The sequence below is a fragment of the Schistocerca nitens genome, chromosome 1 (assembly GCF_023898315.1).
Source record: "Schistocerca nitens isolate TAMUIC-IGC-003100 chromosome 1, iqSchNite1.1, whole genome shotgun sequence".
Taxonomy (NCBI): domain Eukaryota; kingdom Metazoa; phylum Arthropoda; class Insecta; order Orthoptera; family Acrididae; genus Schistocerca; species Schistocerca nitens.
Window position 1 is genome coordinate 267,996,520 of NC_064614.1, and position 20,101 is coordinate 268,016,620.

At 43.1% G+C, this 20,101-nt stretch overlaps 1 protein-coding gene across 1 annotated transcript in view; it reads right to left on the bottom strand.

The window, feature by feature from the left end:
- The window catches only part of LOC126247935 (innexin inx7), a 170,824-nt gene that overhangs the window by 140,069 nt on the left and 10,654 nt on the right, over window positions 1–20,101 (bottom strand). The window lies entirely within an intron of this gene.

The following is a 20,101-nucleotide window of genomic DNA, read 5'->3' on the forward strand; positions in this document are numbered from 1 at the left end:
TGGCCCGCACGTTGCCAAGATTTTGCAACCATCGTGGCAGCATTAACGGAGGACGAAAAGACCTACAGTACTTCCAACAGGATGGAGCAACTGCCCATACAGCTGGCCGAACCTTGGGAGCACATTCACACAACCTTTACACCTGACAATATAGTTAGCAGAGGACAGTCTGGTCGCGGCCCCAGCTGTCCATACAGTTCACTTGTGCGATTACTTTGTGTGGGTAGACATCAAGTGTAAGGTGTATCGCAACAACCATCATAGTCTTTAAGAACTGCGCCAGAATGTTTCGGATGAGATTGCAGCCTTTCCAGTGGAGGAGATGCGCCTTCAGCAACATACTGACCATGGCCCAGAAGTGCCAAAAGATGAATGGTGGTCACTTTAAACATCCTTTCCTCTACTTTGTTTCTGTGTACCCTGGAACTCTGTTCTCTGGGCCGCTTTTATTTGCATCACCCCGTATAAAAAGCTGGAGTATATATCCTGGACTTCAGTTTGCTGGCAAGCATCTGTGAAGCACTACCTACCTTCACAGGAAGCACTGAACCACACTGATAACACATGTGCCCCAATATTATATGTAGATGGAGTGGGTCAGCAGACAGCTTTCCTTGCCGTTGTCGACTTTCTTGACACTGGAGCCTCTACCTCTCGCTCAAGTAATTCCTCAATTCTCCTCACTAGGTTGAGTGCACCCAGTCGAGTCCTCCCACCAAGGAAAAATCACTGGTACTACCAGGAATCGAACCCGAGTCTTCCAGATAGTTGCAAGTCACGCTGACCACACAGCTACGGAAGATAATTATTTGTAGGCACACGGCGTCCTTATTGCCTTGTGTCTTACTGTAATAAATAATTTAGTCGAATTTATTCATGATCCATTTCAGAAATATTACTGGATATGTGCTTTAAAATTTCCTTGTCAGAAAAATAAATTCTCACTAATATATTGCAACAAGCCTGCGCAATGTAAACGTAGTTCAGTAATGAGATTGTTATTACGTTACTAGCTGACAAACTTGGCATTGCCCGAGTATTCATTTTGCCAATTTTATATTGCAAACAGAAATAAAAAATGGACAGTGTTCGCAGCGTAATAATGAAAAAAATTTCATTTCCATGTATTCGTGAAAATACCTCTGAAATTAATACAGAAGTAATATATTTAAGCGTCATACGAGATGAGGCACTTTTTCACGCATCTCATTGCTTATGACGTCATATCTCCTGAACTACAATACATAGGTGATTCTTACCCCGACAGGTTGTTGCCTGAGAATAAGAGGTATGTGTACCAAGGGTGTTGAAATTGGTCCAGTGTTTTAGGAGAACATGTGGAACGCACACACACACATTTTTTTTTAATATGGAGGGATTACGTATTATAACATTGGTCTTAACGGGAGGAACTTTTCAGATATAAAGGTAATTTCGGGAGTACCCCCGGAGACTGTTACAGAGTCGTTACTGTTTATACTAACTATCACTCGAATAATGCTGCAAGGTCCTTGAAGCTATTCGCGGACGATGCTGTTGTCTGTTGCAAGGCTGAGACGCCAGAAGACAGTATCGAAATGCAGGAAAATCCTCAGAGGTTCGGCATTTGATGCAGAGCCTGGCAATTGGCCCTGAATGTAGATAAATGTAACTCATTGCCCATAAACTGGCGAAGAGATCCATTACTGTTCGATCACATTATTGGCGACAAATCGTTTGAAAACAGTTACTACCGTAAAATATCTAGGAGTAACCAACCAGAGCGACCAAAAATGAAATTAGCATGTAAAACAAATTGCAGGAAAAACAGATGCTAGGCTGAAATTCAGTGGGAGACCCTTAAAGAAACGTAACTCATCGTTGAAAGAAGCGGCTCACAGAAAATTTGATCGACGGATTCTTGAGTGCTGTTTGTCGCTCTTGAACATTCAGCACTTTGAATTAGTAGAAGAGAGAGAGAAGACTGAAGGAAAGATGGAGCGTTAGTTCTCGAAATAATTAAGGCGAACGAGAGCGTCATGGAGATGCCCAACAAATCGTGCAGCCAGGAGCTACGCTAGAGGCGATGTGCATCATGCACAGGTGTACTGTTGTAATTCCGAGAGCGCGTATTCCAGGAAGGCACAGGCTACACATTTTTTCCTCCCTCGTACGTCTTTCGAAGTTGCCACGACAATAGTAAATAAAAATTAAATTTTATAAGTTTATAGACAGTCGTTCTTATTCCGTGCTATTGACAAATAGAACAGGTATCGGGGTAAGTGATAGTGCTACAAGAGGCACCCTCCGATTCACAACATAAGGTGACTTGCGGAATACAGGCGTAGAAAGTGGCAGCGTTCTCACGTACTGTACATTTTTAACAAAAACCACCATCAGTCACTTCAGCTGCAAGAAACGAATCAGTCAATCGTTGCACACCAGTCCAAAAAGAAAACTTGCTAAGTCTGATATTTAGCGTGAAATGCAAGGTGTGACACAGTTACATAGAAACTAAAACCTTTGCGATCTATTGTTTCCATATCGTACTTCATTTCCATTTGAGGTTGTTCCCCGTGAGTAAATTACAAGTGAACTGACGATGCTGCTTCTCAAATGCTGATATCACTGTATGCCTAGCTTATCTGCTGGGTGTGGCTTGTACAGCGGCCAAAGTACACAAGAACAAGGGACAACTGCTTGTCTGCTATTTCAATCTCTGTGACCCTCGCGTCGCGTTAGGACAGTACGATGAATGTCTTCTGGTACAACAAATCTCCTGCACCAAACCTCACATTTTTTGCTTCTTCGTTACGTGTTTCCTTTAGCTGCAGAGCGTTATTACTTCCGGGCGGTATCCCACAGTCTCAAATGTAAATTTCTTCGGCTAGTAAAGCGTTAATATCGATATTACTATAATAGGACAGAAATACGTGTCACTTATGAATGAAATCGAAAAAGAAAAGATTATGGGTAGCACTGACTCAATTGCAAAGGGAAATTCCACATTTCAATGCAGAGAAGAGAGCGGATAGGACAAAGAATACATTGAAGGCCTGTATGAGGGGGAGGACTTATCTGATGACGTGATAGAAGAAGAAACAGGTGTAGATATGGAAGAGATATTTTTAGAGCGTGACTTTAAATGAACTTTGCAAGACCTGAGATCAAATTAGAAGGGATCATGGGCGTACCCAGCGAGGGGCAGGGGGGGAGGGCAGCTGCCCCCCCCCCTCCCCTATTCCCTAGAAGATATTCGCAGTTTTTCACTAGTTTACTGTTTTATTTAATAAGAAATGCTGCATGTTTTCTCGGATTGTACAAGTGCATTCTTCTATTTAAAATGTTTATTAAAAGTAGTTTTTCACTGGTTTACTGTTTTATTTAATAAGAAGTGCTGTATGTTGTTTCGAGTGCTTTTTTCCTGAGACTAGTACGACCTGCCCCCCCTCCCCCCTCCCCCCAGTTCAGATCCTGGGTACGTCCTTGGAAGGGATAGATAACATTCCATCAGAATTTCTGAAATCGTTGGGGGAAGTGGCAACAAAACGTAGGTACGTAGAATGTACACTCCTGGAAATTGAAATAAGAACACCGTGAATTCATTGTCCCAGGAAGGGGAAACTTTATTGACACATTCCTGGGGTCAGATACATCACATGATCACACTGACAGAACCACAGGCACATAGACACAGGCAACAGAGCATGCACAATGTCGGCACTAGTACAGTGTATATCCACCTTTCGCAGCAATGCAGGCTGCTATTCTCCCATGGAGACGATCGTAGAGATGCTGGATGTAGTCCTGTGGAACGGCTTGCCATGCCATTTCCACCTGGCGTCTCAGTTGGACCAGCGTTCGTGCCGGACGTGCAGACCGCGTGAGACGACGCTTCATCCAGTCCCAAACATGCTCAATGGGGGACAGATCCGGAGATCTTGCTGGCCAGGGTAGTTGACTTACACCTTCTAGAGCACGTTGGGTGGCACGGGATTCATGCGGACGTGCATTGTCCTGTTGGAACAGCAAGTTCCCTTGCCGGTCTAGGAATGGTAGAACGATGGGTTCGATGACGGTTTGGATGTACCGTGCACTATTCAGTGTCCCCTAGACGATCACCAGTGGTGTACGGCCAGTGTAGGAGATCGCTCCCCACACCATGATGCCGGGTGTTGGCCCTGTGTGCCTCGGTCGTATGCAGTCCTGATTGTGGCGCTCACCTGCACGGCGCCAAACACGCATACGACCATCATTGGCACCAAGGCAGAAGCGACTCTCATAGCTGAAGACGACACGTCTCCATTCGTCCCTCCATTCACGCCTGTCGCGACACCACTGGAGGCGGGCTGCACGATGTTGGGGCGTGAGCGGAAGACGGCCTAACGGTGTGCGGGACCGTAGCCCAGCTTCATGGAGACGGTTGCGAATGGTCCTCGCCGATACCCCAGGAGCAACAGTGTCCCTAATTTGCTGGGAAGTGGCGGTGCGGTCCCCTACGGCACTGCGTAGGATCCTACGGTCTTGGCGTGCATCCGTGCGTCGCTGCGGTCCGGTCCCAGGTCGACGGGCACGTGCACCTTCCGCCGACCACTGGCGATAACATCGATGTACTGTGGAGACCTCACGCCCCACGTGTTGAGCAATTCGGCGGTACGTCCACCCGGCCTCCCGCATGCCCACTATACGCCCTCGCTCAAAGTCCGTCAACTGCACATACGGTTCACGTCCACGCTGTCGCGGCATGCTACCAGTGTTAAAGACTGCGATGGAGCTCCGTATGCCACGGCAAACTGGCTGACACTGACGGCGGCGGTGCACAAATGCTGCGCAGCTAGCGCCATTCCACGGCCAACACCGCGGTTCCTGGTGTGTCCGCTGTGCCGTGCGTGTGATCATTGCTTGTACAGCCCTCTCGCAGTGTCCGGAGCAAGTATGGTGGGTCTGACACACCGGTGTCAATGTGTTCTTTTTTCCATTTCCAGGAGTGTATGTGTCTGGCGATATACCATCGGACTTCCGGAAAAAAATATTATGCACACAATTCCCTAGGCTGCAAGAGCCGACAAGTACGAGAATTGCCGCACAACCACCTTAAGAGCTCATGCATTCGCCAGTTGCTGATAAGAATAATGTACAGAAGAATGAAAAAGGAAATCGTGAGTTTGGCTTTAGGAAAGGTAAAAGCACCAGAGAAACAGTTGTGAATTGGGGTTGGTAATGAAAGCAAGACACGTTCATAGGATTTATTGACGTGGAAAAAGCGTTTGACATTGTGAAATGGTGCAAGATGTTCGAAATTCTGAGAAGTATAGGAGTAATTTAGAGGGAAAGATGGGTAATATACAATATGCAGAAGCGCTCGCATTAAAAAGGGTGTAAGACAGAGACGTCATCTTTCACGCCTACTATTCAATCTGTACATCGACGAAGCAATGAAGCGAAAGGTTCAAGAGTGGGTCTAAAATTCAAGATGAAAGTATAACAGTGATAAGAACGCTGATGACATTGCTACCCTGAGCGAAAGTGAAGAAGAATTACATGATCTGCTGCGTGGTATGAACAATTTAATGAGTACAGAATATGGACTGAGAGTAAATCGAAGAAAGACGAAAGTAATGAAAAGTTCAGAAATGAGAACAGAGAAAAACATAAAATCAGGGTTGATGATCACGATGTAGATGAAGTCAAGGAATTCTGCTACATTGGCGGCAAAATAACCCATGACGGTCGGAGCGAGCAGGATATAAAAAGCAGACTAGCACTGGCAAAAAGGACATTCCTGGCCAAGAGACGTCTACTAGTACTAAAGAAAGGCCTTAGTTTGAATAAGACATTTCTAAAAATGTACGCTTGGAGCACAGCATTGAGTGGTAGTGAAACATGGACTGTGGGAAAACCGGAAAAGGAGAGAATCGAAGCATTTGAGATGAGGTGCAACAGTAGAATGTCGAAAATAAGGTGGACTGATAAGGTTAGGAATCGAGGAGGTTCTGCGCAGAATCGGTGAGGAAAGGAATATTTAGAAAGCACTGACAAGAGGAAGAGACAGGATGGAAGGACATCTGTTAAGATATCACTTCGACTGTATTGGAGGGAACTGTACAGAGTAAAAACTATATAGGAAAACAGAGATTGGAATGCAAGCAGCAAGTAACTAAGAAGGTACGTTGCAAGTGCTACTATGAGGTGAAGAGATGGTGACACGGGAGAGGAATTCGTGGTGGGTCGCATCAAACCAGCCAGAAGACAAAAAAAAAAGCAAACTCGTGATTTTCTTGTTGGTTAGCTTCGGCAATTCCCACTTTTGATTACTGTTCAGTTGCGAACGATAACCTTGCGTGGAATGGGATAAAAACATATGTACAATTTTCATCCTTGTACTTTATATTGTCGTCACTAAACGGGTATCTGATCAGGCACAATAGTTACTCTCGGAAGAAATGGAACAATCGAATTATCATCATCTTAAGATACCTGTCTCCGTGACCGAACTCACTAGCTCATGGCATTACTGTGATGTACCACGTAGAATTAAGCACTTCGAATCCTGTCAGTGCGTAAATGGTTCTTTTTCACAGTTGAGTGCCAAAGGAGTAGACGTGGCAACGTGTAGATCCTGGTCACGTCTGTGCTACAGTGCCCCGTACTAAACGTCGTATCTCTACTATTTGCGTCATAGAGTGCATGTGACGTTGTCGATGGTGGGTTTCCATCATACGGGATTTCACTATGGCACCAGGCTACCCGAGTAGGATGTGAGTTAACACGAGGTGACACGTCTTCGTTCCATTAAATTCTAGTAGTATATTACAACGCAACAAAACACCATCATCCATCACAGTTCGTCCATATAACAAATATACGCACTTCACTACCACGATATGGAATAAAGGACATATTTTTGCAGTGAGCCACTAGCACAAACTAACATCCTTGTATTTGCGTATTAGTCAACGACAGTCTGGTTCAATCTAATGACCAGCCATCACTAAAACAAAAAAATGCTGAAGAATCCTGCAGTCTTGGAAGCAAAGTTCCAAATACGGCCATAGTAGGGAACATATCAAGGATTTATTGATGGAGGACAAAGTTTTTCTCAAGAAAGATGTTAGTGATATCAATTGTTAACACAGACCACAGAAAGAAGTGTCTAGAAGTGTATGTTTGGGGAGTTATATTGAGTAGAAATGAAACGTATGTCATAAACAAACTGCAAAATGGAACTGGAAACATTTCAAATCACGCGCTACAGAAAGATTTCGTGAACTATGTGATAGTTCAGGATCATAGTTCACATTTTTAGCAGCAATGAGACAAATGATAAGTCACTGTCCCCCTTCTCCTTCTACGCTCATGTGATGACTGTTCGGTATATTTAATCGCAGATGTTAAAACTAGCTTAATTGTGGTATGTAAACATTGCCGGAAATTCGAATAAACAAACTGCCCTAAGTTAGAAGTAGTTCAAAAATGGTTCAAATGGTTCTGAGCACTATGGGACTCAACTTCTGAGGTCATTATTCCCCTAGAACTTAGAACTAGTTAAACCTAACTAACTTAAGGACATCACACACATCCATGCCCGAGGCAGGATTCGAACCTGCGACCGTAGCGGTCTCGCGGTTCCAGACTGCAGCGCCTAGAACCGCACGGCCACTTCGGCCGGCTAGAAGAAGTACCTCATATGTATTAAGTACATAGAAAAACTTACTTACTTATCCTATGGCTAGACATTCAATACACACGATATTAAAATGGCTGGAAAAAGTAAAAATATTGAATATAGGTCTCTTATCCTGTGACATAATGAATAGAAATTCAAATATCTGAGCAGGGGGTGTCCTAATCCACCCTTCTTTTACCACCACCCCAAATTCTCTCTGAAGTGAAGAAGCTACGAAGCCCTCTGCCATCTTCCAATTTGTTTTATCTGTGGTTTTAACAAGCACCCGTTCCTCCCCCTCTGTCCCTCGTCGTCTCTCAGGATTTCGTTTTAACTATTATTACATCGTACCAGATGAAGTAGTAGTTGAAGGTTGAGGGAAGGTTATGTTTGCCAGTAGCGCCGCCATGTTCCTCATTGTTTTAACTCCTTCAGCACTTAACAAGTGAAAATGTAGTAAAGATACTTTGATTCAGTATCGCTATCGCTATTACCCTTTTATCAGCCGCGATTGGGAGGTTCCTTATCTTTTATGCCGATATAAGACTTTTCTGAGCTTTGTACTCGCATGTTCACGTTTGCCCCACAGATGTCACTAGACGTGCAGTAAAAGTAAAGCTCTGCATAGAGTTTTATGCATCCTACTTCTTACTACAACTTTATAGAATTTATGCAATGATCCGAACCGTTCACTCCACGCACATTCAGAATGGCCCATCTTAGTTATTCTAAAATATCAGTAATATGGCGCCTGAGAATTACTTTTACAAACGGCTTTCTGGACATGAGGTAGTGATAGCTACATCTCTGACAAATTGTTGAAACATCGTTGTGACAAATTACACTTCATTTTAACTCAGTAAAGTATCTAACAAATGCTGTAGTTCTCACTGCCTGAAATTCTTCATGATGAAAGAAGATCTGATACAATAAAATGTGGGCAAATAGGAGTTTTGTTCCTGAATATGAAATGATTTTTCCGCGCAAATCGTAATTCTGTGAGGGACAGAAATGTAGTCTATTATCTGTAGTTTAGGCAGAAGGTTATATGTCGACAAATACAGTGAAACTATCATGTTTTGTTCAACAAGACAGTGCAGTAATTTACCTCATGAGACATTCTCGCATCGGTACGTCGCCAGATAATCTGGAAAATCTTGATTAAAAATAGAATAGCTTATAACAATGACTTCGAGAATAGCAAAGAACGCTTAACGCTCTCGGTTACTGTGCAATAGTGAAAGGAGAAACTGCGAGTGTAATAATTGACGTAACAGAGACGTGCTGAAGACTGTCGTAACAGATCATTTGAAAATGAAGATGTCGAGACGTACTGAAAACCTCTCATATGGCGCTTTCTTAGTCCGCAGCTCGTGGTCGTGCGGTAGCGTTCTCGCTTCCCACGCCCGGGTTCTCGGGTTCGATTCCCGGCGGGGTCAGGGATTTTCTCTGCCTCGTGATGACTGGGTGTTGTGTGCTGTCCTTAGGTTAGTTAGGTTTAAGTAGTTCTAAGTTCTTGGGGACTGATGACCATAGATGTTAAGTCCCATAGTGCTCAGAGCCATTTGAACCATGGTGCTTTCTTGAAGCATCCAGCAGCCGAGATGCGTGACGACTGCAGGAAGGCAAAGCTCCACTTGAAAGATAAAAAAAGTTCTTCTTCGACATTGGATGATTCATTCTAGAGCAAGTCAGATATTTCGTCATGACTATACTGGTTCGTCATTGTGAACATTGTCAAGTGGTTGATGTGTCACATGTGTTCGTCATTTATGTGACAGCCCGAACTATCTTTAACGTACTGAAAGGAGGCCGCTTTGCCCTTTGAATAACCGTGATTTCTGCCTGAAACGACCATTTTCTTAATTTTTGTTTAAGTACCAGTAACACCGTTACTATCGCCAGACAGACATATAGTGGTACACTGAAGCACTTGTATGAGTGTGGTGCATTGAACCAGTCACTTGTTGCGTTCAAAGCAATAGTCGGAGCAGATATTGTGCTCCGTGGTTGTAGTAGGTTGCGACATGCCGCCGGCCGGGGTGGCCGAGCGGTTCTAGGCGCTACAGTCTGGAACCGCGCGACCGCTACGGTCGCAGGTTCGAATCCTGCCTCGGGCATGGATGTGTGTGCTGTCCTTAGGTTAGTTAGGTTTAAGTAGCTCTAAGTTCTAGGGGACTGATCACCACAGCAGTTAAGTCCCATAGTGCTCAGAGCCATTTGAACCATTTTTGTGACATGCCGTTTTTGTTTTTCATAGAGGCGTTATTGAGTATATTATTGACAGTGAAAGCAAGTATATCTGAAATTATTGTAACGTAAATATGAGTTTGTACTTCTACTGTTACGATTGGTTCCGAAATAAGAACAGCGGAGCAGTACGTAATTGTGCTACAAATTTATTAAATTTTAGGTTGATGTTTGCTCGTTATTTATTACTATAATTCGTTTTATATATTATGAATTTATGGAAGTTTCGAAATGTGGCATTTTGTGTGGGGAAAGTGCGAAATTAGTCTTCAAGTATATCTCATGAAATAACGGCTGGTTGAAAACTATACGTCACAGTAGTCTCAAAATGAAACCACAACTTTAAAATGATTTCTTGTTTACTTTTGCCAATTTCGTCTTGTATTCGTTTCTTAATATGATGACAAAGGACAATTTTGTGAAAAAAAATTGAAATTAATTTTTATTTTTTATTTTGCTGAAACTCGAAGGGTTAATAACGAGCAACGCAATACGGACTGAGCTTGTCACTCGTTTTGTCGGGCTGTCTATCAGCGTGTTGACTGCAAAATGTGGACGCAGTGCATTTTTTCTCGTGTAGGAATGCGGCGATCTCTTCGGAGACGCTAAGGTATTTGAACCCTAGATGGTTGACACCATCACTTGGAACCACATTGAGGATGCGCTTGGCAACGGCACATATTAAAGGATTTGAGCCGAAGCTTCCGCTCAAGGAGCCGCTGACGCCACGTTGCGACCACAAATGCCTACTCAGCTGGTGACTTTCGACATCTGGAGAGACATCGACCCAACCACCGTGGAGTTTTCCGGCTGCTTTTACTCGTATTTGCGGGACAGTCACAGAGGCTGTTACCGCTTCGCAATCATCAGTCTCTGCAGACAATTTTCATGGTCCCTCATATAAATATATATGCGCCCTGATGGAAGTTATTGATCATTCAGTGTGGATGCACTCTGCGCCCGAGCTCTAGCGGGAATCATAGTGAGACTGCGAGCAATGACGGTGATGGGACAGGGGCACTACGTCTGTAGTGTGCGACAAGTTGGGAATATACACTCCTGGAAATGGAAAAAAGAACACATTGACACCGGTGTGTCAGACCCACCATACCTGTTCCGGACACTGCGAGAGGGCTGTACAAGCAATGATCACACGCACGGCACAGCGGACACACCAGGAACCGCGGTGTTGGCCGTCGAATGGCGCTAGCTGCGCAGCATTTGTGCACCGCCGCCGTCAGTGTCAGCCAGTTTGCCGTGGCATACGGAGCTCCATCGCAGTCTTTAACACTGGTAGCATGCCGCGACAGCGTGGACGTGAACCGTATGTGCAGTTGACGGACTTTGAGCGAGGGCGTATAGTGGGCATGCGGGAGGCCGGGTGGACGTACCGCCGAATTGCCCAACACGTGGGGCGTGAGGTCTCCACAGTACATCGATGTTGTCGCCAGTGGTCGGCGGAAGGTGCACGTGCCCGTCGACCTGGGACCGGGCCGCAGCGACGCACGGATGCACGCCAAGACCGTAGGATCCTACGCAGTGCCGTAGGGGACCGCACCGCCACTTCCCAGCAAATTAGGGACACTGTTGCTCTTGGGGTATCGGCGAGGACCATTCGCAACCGTCTCCATGAAGCAGGGCTACGGTCCCGCACACCGTTAGGCCGTCTTCCGCTCACGCCCCAACATCGTGCAGCCCGCCTCCAGTGGTGTCGCGACAGGCGTGAATGGAGGGACGAATGGAGACGTGTCGTCTTCAGCGATGAGAGTCGCTTCTGCCTTGGTGCCAATGATGGTCGTATGCGTGTTTGGCGCCGTGCAGGTGAGCGCCACAATCAGGACTGCATACGACCGAGGCACACAGGGCCAACACCCGGCATCATGGTGTGGGGAGCGATCTCCTACACTGGCCGTACACCACTGGTGATCGTCGAGGGGGCACTGAATAGTGCACGGTACATCCAAACCGTCATCGAACCCATCGTTCTACCATTCCTAGACCGGCAAGGGAACTTGCTGTTCCAACAGGACAATGCACGTCCGCATGTATCCCGTGCCACCCTACGTGCTCTAGAAGGTGTAAGTCAACTACCCTGGCCAGCAAGATCTCCGGATCTGTCCCCCATTGAGCATGTTTGGGACTGGATCAAGCGTCGTCTCACGCGGTCTGCACGTCCAGCACGAACGCTGGTCCAACTGAGGCGCCAGGTGGAAATGGCATGGCAAGCCGTTCCACAGGACTACATCCAGCATCTCTACGATCGTCTCCATGGGAGAATAGCAGCCTGCATTGCTGCGAAAGATGGATATACACTGTACTAGTGCCGACATTGTGCATGCTCTGTTGCCTGTGTCTATGTGCCTGTGGTTCTGTCAGTGTGATCATGTGATGTATCTGACCCCAGGAATGTGTCAATAAAGTTTCTCCTTCCTGGGACAATGAATTCACGGTGTTCTTATTTCAATTTCCAGGAGTGTATAAACGCCGCAGGCTGACTCTACTAAAAAAAAAATTGTATGGCGACTGCTTGCGATAAGCAAAACAAAAAGAAAGTTGAGGAGAAAAAGGCGGTTGAGGAAACCGCTCGCATAGATCGGAAAACCCGTCTTAGAGTCTCGTGCGGGAAAGAATTTTCACTTGCAGGCACTGAATTTATTTTAATAGCCAATTGTGTCTGAGATCGGATTTCAGTTTCCTCATGTCAACTTCAATATTTTCATGACAATTTGTTTGCAAAATATTTTATCCACTTAAATTTTCACACTCATTTTTGAATATTAATGGGATGTTTCGTTCAGTAACTCACTGCATTTGATGTTACACATATATTGTGTGTTGTGATACATATTCCAGTTCAAAGATCCAATTTATTTAACATATGAAGAAATCAATGATGTGGCCTCAGGTCTTGTAATAAAAGGGAGCAGCCAGAAAATGAAAACAAACACAAATCTGAGAACAGAAAACTTTCGATCTGAGAACAGAAAACCTTCGTCTCATTTTGGTCAACGGTAACGAATATACAACCGCTAATGGAGGAGCGAGAACTAAGAAGCGAGAACCGTAAAACGAGAACCGTAAAACGAGAATCGAAAACCGAGAGTTTAGAACGAGAACTGATTGGCGAGAGCTAAGAAACGAGACATGAGATCCGAACCATGAGATCTTTTATGTGGTACTCGTCATACAAACACTTAAAATATAAATTCTTGTTGGATTGGGAACAAAATACGCAGAAGAAGATTTAAACGAAAGAAGGGGTTGTAAATAAAACAAAATTCATGCAAAAAGAGGAAAATAAATATTGATTGCAATAATATGGACAAAAATACAAAATCATAAAACAAAATAATTAAATCGAAGTTAAATTAAAAGTAAAATCTCATGGACAAATAAAGCAAATTAAAAAAATAACGGAAAGAAAAAAATAATGCAAATAAGGAAGTTAATATGATGATTAAAATAACGCAGCAAAGGATTAGAAATAAAAGAAGATTACTTTTAAGCCAAATAATTGAATAAAAATAGTGATCATAGTCACTTCGATAAAGATTTAAATTGATTTCAGTAAAGATTTAATTATGCATATTTAAAAGCACACAATGAAATTCGAACCTACTACCGTCAGTTTATCAGCAGGACAATTTAATGTCCTGCGCTACGCAGCCGTTCTGGATATAACTGTTAACTTTACAAAATCACAAACTATTAGCTATATGTCACATTACCCGTGATTACGCCAGACGTAGTACTATAAAAGCTTGTGTCAACAATTTTATGATGCTATAAAACGAGAACTGGAAAGAACAATGAGAATACTTCGGAATCGAGAAGTTTGCCGTTCTCGGTTTGTTCATCAGTATGGGTTAGGCGCACGCTTCTCTCGTTACCATTTTGTAGTACACCCTATCAAGAAGATCCCGTATTGAAACACAGGGATGCTTATGAACACCCTACTCTGATGTAATATAGGAAGATGCATATTGCTGTGCGCATCACGTTTAGCTTCGTTACAAACCAGGTTTACTGGATTCCCAGAAGATGCAAATTTTTGTGCACCTACGGTCTAGGGGTAGCGTCTTTGATTATTGATCAGAAACGTCCTCGGTCACGGGTTCGAACCTGCAATCGGTTAAATTTTGTATAACAATCATAAAATCATCAGCAATGGTGACTGAAGGCTTCCGCAATAAGAAGTCACCCTCATTCAGCCAACGGCCTTGTCAAAGAGAGCGGAGGAGCGTACAGAGGAACAGAGCACCCTCTTGATCTTGGGGTGGGAAACAGCCCCTAAAGGCCGAAGAATTAGCAACGATCAGCGGCATGAGAAGGTAGAAGGGAATGGGAACCACTGCACTAAAGACACATAATGTGTATCCACAGGACATGTGGCCTCTAATTCAGAAAGGTTCATGTTCTCTCCACTGGCATCCCATTCGGATCTCCGGGAGGAGATTGCCAAGGGGGAGATGATCATGAGAAAATTATTGAAAACTATTGTTAGGATAACGTTCTACGAGTCGGCGAGTCGGGGCGTGGAATACCAGAAGTTTGTACGTTCTAGGGAAGCTAGAAAAACTGAAAAGGGAAATGCTGAGGTACAATCTAAATATTGCTGGGATCATTGAAGTGAAATGGAAAGAAGACAAGGATTTCTGGTCCGATGAGTATAAGGTAATATCAACAGCAGCAGAAAATGGTATAACGGGAGTAGGATTCGTTCTGAACAGGAAGGTAGGACAGAGAGTGATTTACAGTGAACAGATCAGTGATAGGGTTGTTCTCATCAGGATCGACAGCAGACCAACACCGACAATGATACGTCAGGTATACAAATCGACATCGCAGGCCGAAGATGAAGAGCTAGAGGAAGTATATGAGGATATTGAACGGCTAATTCAGTACATACAGGAAGATAAAAATCTGATAGTCATGGGGTATTCGAATGTGGTTGCAGGGAAAGGAGTAGAAGAAAGGGTTATCTGAGAATATGGGGTTGGTACTAGGAATGACAGGGGAGAAAGATCGTACTAGGAATGACAGAGCAGAAAGACAAATCGATTTCTGCAGTAAATTTCAGCAAGCAGCAGCTAATACTGTGTTCAAATATCAAGAGAGGAGGAGGTATACTTGGAAACGGCCTGGAGATACTGTAACACGTCAGTTAGATTACATCATGGCCAGGCAGAGATTCCGAAACCAGACACTGAATTGGAAGGCGTACCCAGGACTCAGATCACAATTTAGTAGTGATGAAGAGTACGCTGAAATTTAAGAGACTAGTCAAGAATTATAGCGCAATCAGCTTAACAGATCATTTATCCAAGTTACTGATAAGAGTAACATGCAGAAGAATGGAAAATAAAATTGAAGATCTGTTGGATGACGATAAGTTTTGTTTAAGGAAAGTTAAAGGTTCAAATGGCTCTGAGCACTATGGGACTTAACATCTGAGGTCATCAGTCCCCTAGAACTTAGAACTACTTAAACCTAACTAACCTAAGGACATCACACACATCCATGCCCGAGGCAGGAATCGAACCTGCGACCGTAGCGGTCTCGCGGTTCCAGATTGAAGCGCCTAAAACCACTCGGCCACCCCGGACGGCGAAAGTGAAAGGCACAGGAGGGGCAATTCTTACATTGCAGTTCATAATGGAAAAAAAAAAAAAAAAAGAGCAAGACACGTTCATAGGATCTGTCGATCTGGAAAAAGCGTTCGGCAATGTAAAATTGTTCAAGATGTTCGAAACACTGAGAAAAATAGCGGTAAGCTATAGGGAAAGGTGGGCAATATACAGTATGTACAAGAATCAAGTGGGGACAGTAAGAGTGGGAGACGAAAAATGAAGTGTTCGGGTAAAAAGGTTTAAGACAGGGATGTAGTCTTTCGTCTCTACTGTTCAGTCTATACATCGAAGAAGCAGAGATGCAAATGAGATAAAGGTACAAGAATGGAGATAAAATTCAAGGTGAAAAGATATCAATGGTAAAATTTGCTAACATTTCTGTCCTCAGCTAAAGTAAAGAAGAATTACAGGATATATTGGATGGAATGAACGGTCTAATGGGTGCAGAATATGGACTGAGAGTAAATGGAAGAAATGCGAAAGTAATGAGAGTTAGCAGAAATGAGAACAGCGAGAAACTTAACATCTGGATTGGTGATCACGAAGTAGATTAATTTATGGAATTCTGCTAACTAGGCGGAAAAATAACCCATGGAGGTCGGAGCAAGAAGAACATAAAAAGCACACTATCGCTGACAAAAGTGGCACTCCTGGCCAAGAGAAGTCTACTAGTATCAAATATAGGCCTTAATTTGAGGAAGACATTTCTGGGAATGTACGTCTGGAGCACGGCATTGTATAGTAGTGAAACATGGACTATTGGAAAAACAAGGAAAGAAGAGAGTTGAAACACTTGAGATGCGGTGTTACAAAAGAATGCTGACAATTTGGTGGACAGATAAGGTAAGGAATGAGGAGGTTCTCCGGAGAAACGGCGAGGGAAGGAATATATGGAAAACACTGACAAAAAGAAGAGACAGAATGGTAGATCTGTTAGGACATCAGGGAATAGCTTCCATGGTACTAGAGGGAGCTGTAGAGGGCAAAAACTGCAGAGGAAGACAGAGATTGGAATACACACAGCAAATAATTGAGGATGTAGGTTACAAATGCTTTTGTAAATTTGTCTTAGATGTTCGACTTTATAGCGCTTGTTCTGTAACATGTGTGATCCGAATACATTTCAGTGACAGCTGTCCTAACCATCAAGTGACTTACAAACCGCTTATCCTATCTTAAATGAGATACTTTTTCTTACGGAATATTATTTTTTACCTTCATTTTTAGATATTGTACAGTTCATTTTAATGCGTGAACTCAAAGGCAAGGACTGAATTATGTTACGGTAGATTGATAATTTTTACTTATGGACCGTCTGACAGCAACTGAATAAAATTATCAATATACCGTAATATTACACGCAACTGAGGAAGACAGGACTACAAAAACTGAATTATGTATTTGATTCTGCTTTCAGTTTCACCTCAGTGAATGTAATATACCTACAAACATTCAGTAATTTGTTTCGCTTTTTCCTGAGTCACAAAACTGCCATGGTATACGGTATCCACGTTACAGTTTTGAGTTAAACCGCTCTCGAGCTGATTTAATCATAAAATCTAGAATATGTTTTGCGACGCTTACACGGACTTTTCGTTGACTTTAGTGGATTCATTTCTACGAGAGTTACTAGCGATTGTTTCGCATTTTTCCACCAGATTCGTCACAAAGAACGTAATGAAATTACTGACGAGAACTAACGTAAATTACAGAGTGCTGAAAATAGAACTTGAACAGAGAAAAGGAGCTATATAGAAAAAAATTCGTAACAGTACGACCGGATAGACTATACCTAGGTTACAAACAGAGCTTTTATTGATTCTCCCAGTTGTTCAGTTTCCTTTACAGACAAACATTTTATGTTGTAAAGCAACTGAATGATTTATCAAATGAGTTATTTATGGTATAATCTAAATTTAATGTAAGAGATTAGCTGGTACTGGCGATGGTCGAATCATTAAAACTTTGGATCTCCTGAAAGATTCGCTAAAGCTAAGTATGACGGTAGTCTGTAGAGTTTCTTTCACAGATGAGTCCGAATGGGAGGAATCAGAGCAATAAAAAAAGACATAGGTACCTATTCAGAGTGAGCTGGGCGTAGATATGGATGCGGCTACTCATACTGAATTGCTTAGATTTCCCTCAGTCGCTTATCGAGTTTTCCTTGCTAATTTTTCAGACAGTATCACAGATAAAACCAATGAAGAAAAAACTTTTGAAACATGTTAGATTGACGACTGAGGATGATATACATTAATTCCATTATAATAAATCGAAAACAATAAATGGTTATTTCGTACTCAGTATTTCTCATCCAGTATTTCCGTCCTCGACTCTATACACCACTCTCATTTATTTAGTTATTCTTCAAGAGACTCCTTTTGTATTGATCACGTGCCTGCGGTTATTCTAATTCATAATAATAATATAACCAACGAAAGGGCAACATTACACGTGTAGGAGCGTGGTATGTACAATGTTTGAGCGTCGTAGGGAAGTTACATCTGCAAAGGAAAGTGCAAAAGCTCGATCTAGATACGTAGGGGATCAGTGAAGTGAAGAGAAAAGAAGATAAGGATTTCTGCTCAGACGAATATAGAGTAACAACAACAGCACCAGAAATTGGTGTAATGGGAGCAGAGTTCGTTCCGAACAGGATTGAGTTGCTGTGAATAATTCAGTGACAAGTGGTCCTCATCTGAATCGGCAGCAAACAAACGTCAACAACAATAGTTTAGGTGTACATGCCGACGCCACCGGCAGAAAATAAGGATAGAAAGAATATGATCGTAATGTACGGCTAATTCAATATGCCTATGGAATTAAAATTTAATTATCATGGGAGACTGGAACGCGGGAGCAGATGTAGCAATAGAAGAAAGAGCTACGGAACTCAAAAGTGGATCCCTGGAGGGAAGACTACGTTCTTTCCGCGGAACGCTGTTGAGAAAATTGAGGGACCCGTCATTTGAAGCACACTGCAAAAGATTCTACTGGCGCCATTGTGCATTTCGCGTATGGACCACAAGGATAAGATCAGGGAAATTAGTGATTGACTAGAAGAAGGGATCGGTTGGTAGGACATGTTTTGAGGCATCAAGGGATCACAAATTTAGCATTGGAGGGCAGCGTGGAGCGTAAAAATCGTAGAGGGAGACCAAGAGATGAATACACTAAGCAGATTCAGAAGGATGTAGGTTGCAGTAGGTACTGGGAGATGAAGAAGCTTGCACAGGACAGAGTAGCATGGAGAGCTGCATCAAACCAGTCTCAGGACTGAAGACCACAACAACAACAACAACAACGGAGGCATATAGACAGTAACTTTTCACTCGATCTGTTTGCGAATAGAATACGAAAAGAATTGATTATCGTGGTACAAGGTACCCCATCCATGCACCATACGGTGGCTTGTGGAATATGTATGTAGATGTAGATGTAGATGAAGATTCCAGCTAGATTACATCATGGTCAGGCACAGATTTCGAAATCAGATTTTGGCGTAACCATGACCAGATACAGGCTTTGGTCTCAATCTGGTGATGGCGAAGAAGAGAGTGAAGTTCAAGAGAGTCGTCCGGAAGAATCGAGAAGTGCAACGCTGAACTGCTGAGGAATAACGAGACGCGTTTGAATTTCTGTAAGGCTGTAAATACTGCGACATTGAATGAATTAGAAGGCAGTTGAATGGAAAGGAATACACATCTCTGTAAAACGCATGCAATGAAGTTGGACAGAATGCTTCAATGAACAGAGAAAAGAAAGAAATACAAAAATTCTCAGATAAAGAGAAATATAAATCACTTAATAATGAAATTAGTAGCAAGTGCAGGGAAGCCAATAGGAAATGTTTGCAGAAAAAAGAAATGATCAAGCATATAGGACTGCATATAGGACTGATCCAGCATGCAGGAAAGCCAAAACAACTTTCGACGATGTTAAAAGCAAGGGAGGCAACGTTAAAATAGCAATGGTATTCACTTTTTAAAAGCACAGAGAGCGGGAGGTGGAAAGAGTGCACTGAATGCCTGTTTGAGAGGGAGAAATTGTCTGATGATGAGATAGAATAAGAAACTGGAATCAGCATGTAATACATACAGAATTCAGTGTTACAGTCAGAATAAAACAGAGCTTTCGAAGACTAAAGATCAAATAATGCAGAGGGGAGGGAAAACATTCGTCCGCAGTTTCTAAAATCACTGGACGAAGTAGTAAACTAACGACTTCAAGCTGGTGTGTAGAAACTATGAGGCTGTAGACATACCATAAGACTTTTGGAAAAATAGCTTCCATACAATTCCACGCATCTAAGTTGTTGACAGGAATAATATGCAGAAGAATGGAAGAGAAAATTGAAGATCTGCTAGATAAAATGTAAAGTCGTATATGATCTATGATCCATCCATCGAAACCCAATACGTGTAAAATAGGCACCATAAAGAGAATTACAGTTATTATTGGGAGAGCGGTGTGCTGACCACAAACCCTTCCGTATCGGCCTCTGGTGGCGCCCAAGGGCTGAGGATGACACGGCGGCCAGTCGGTACCATTGAGCCTTCAAGGCCCGTTCGGACGG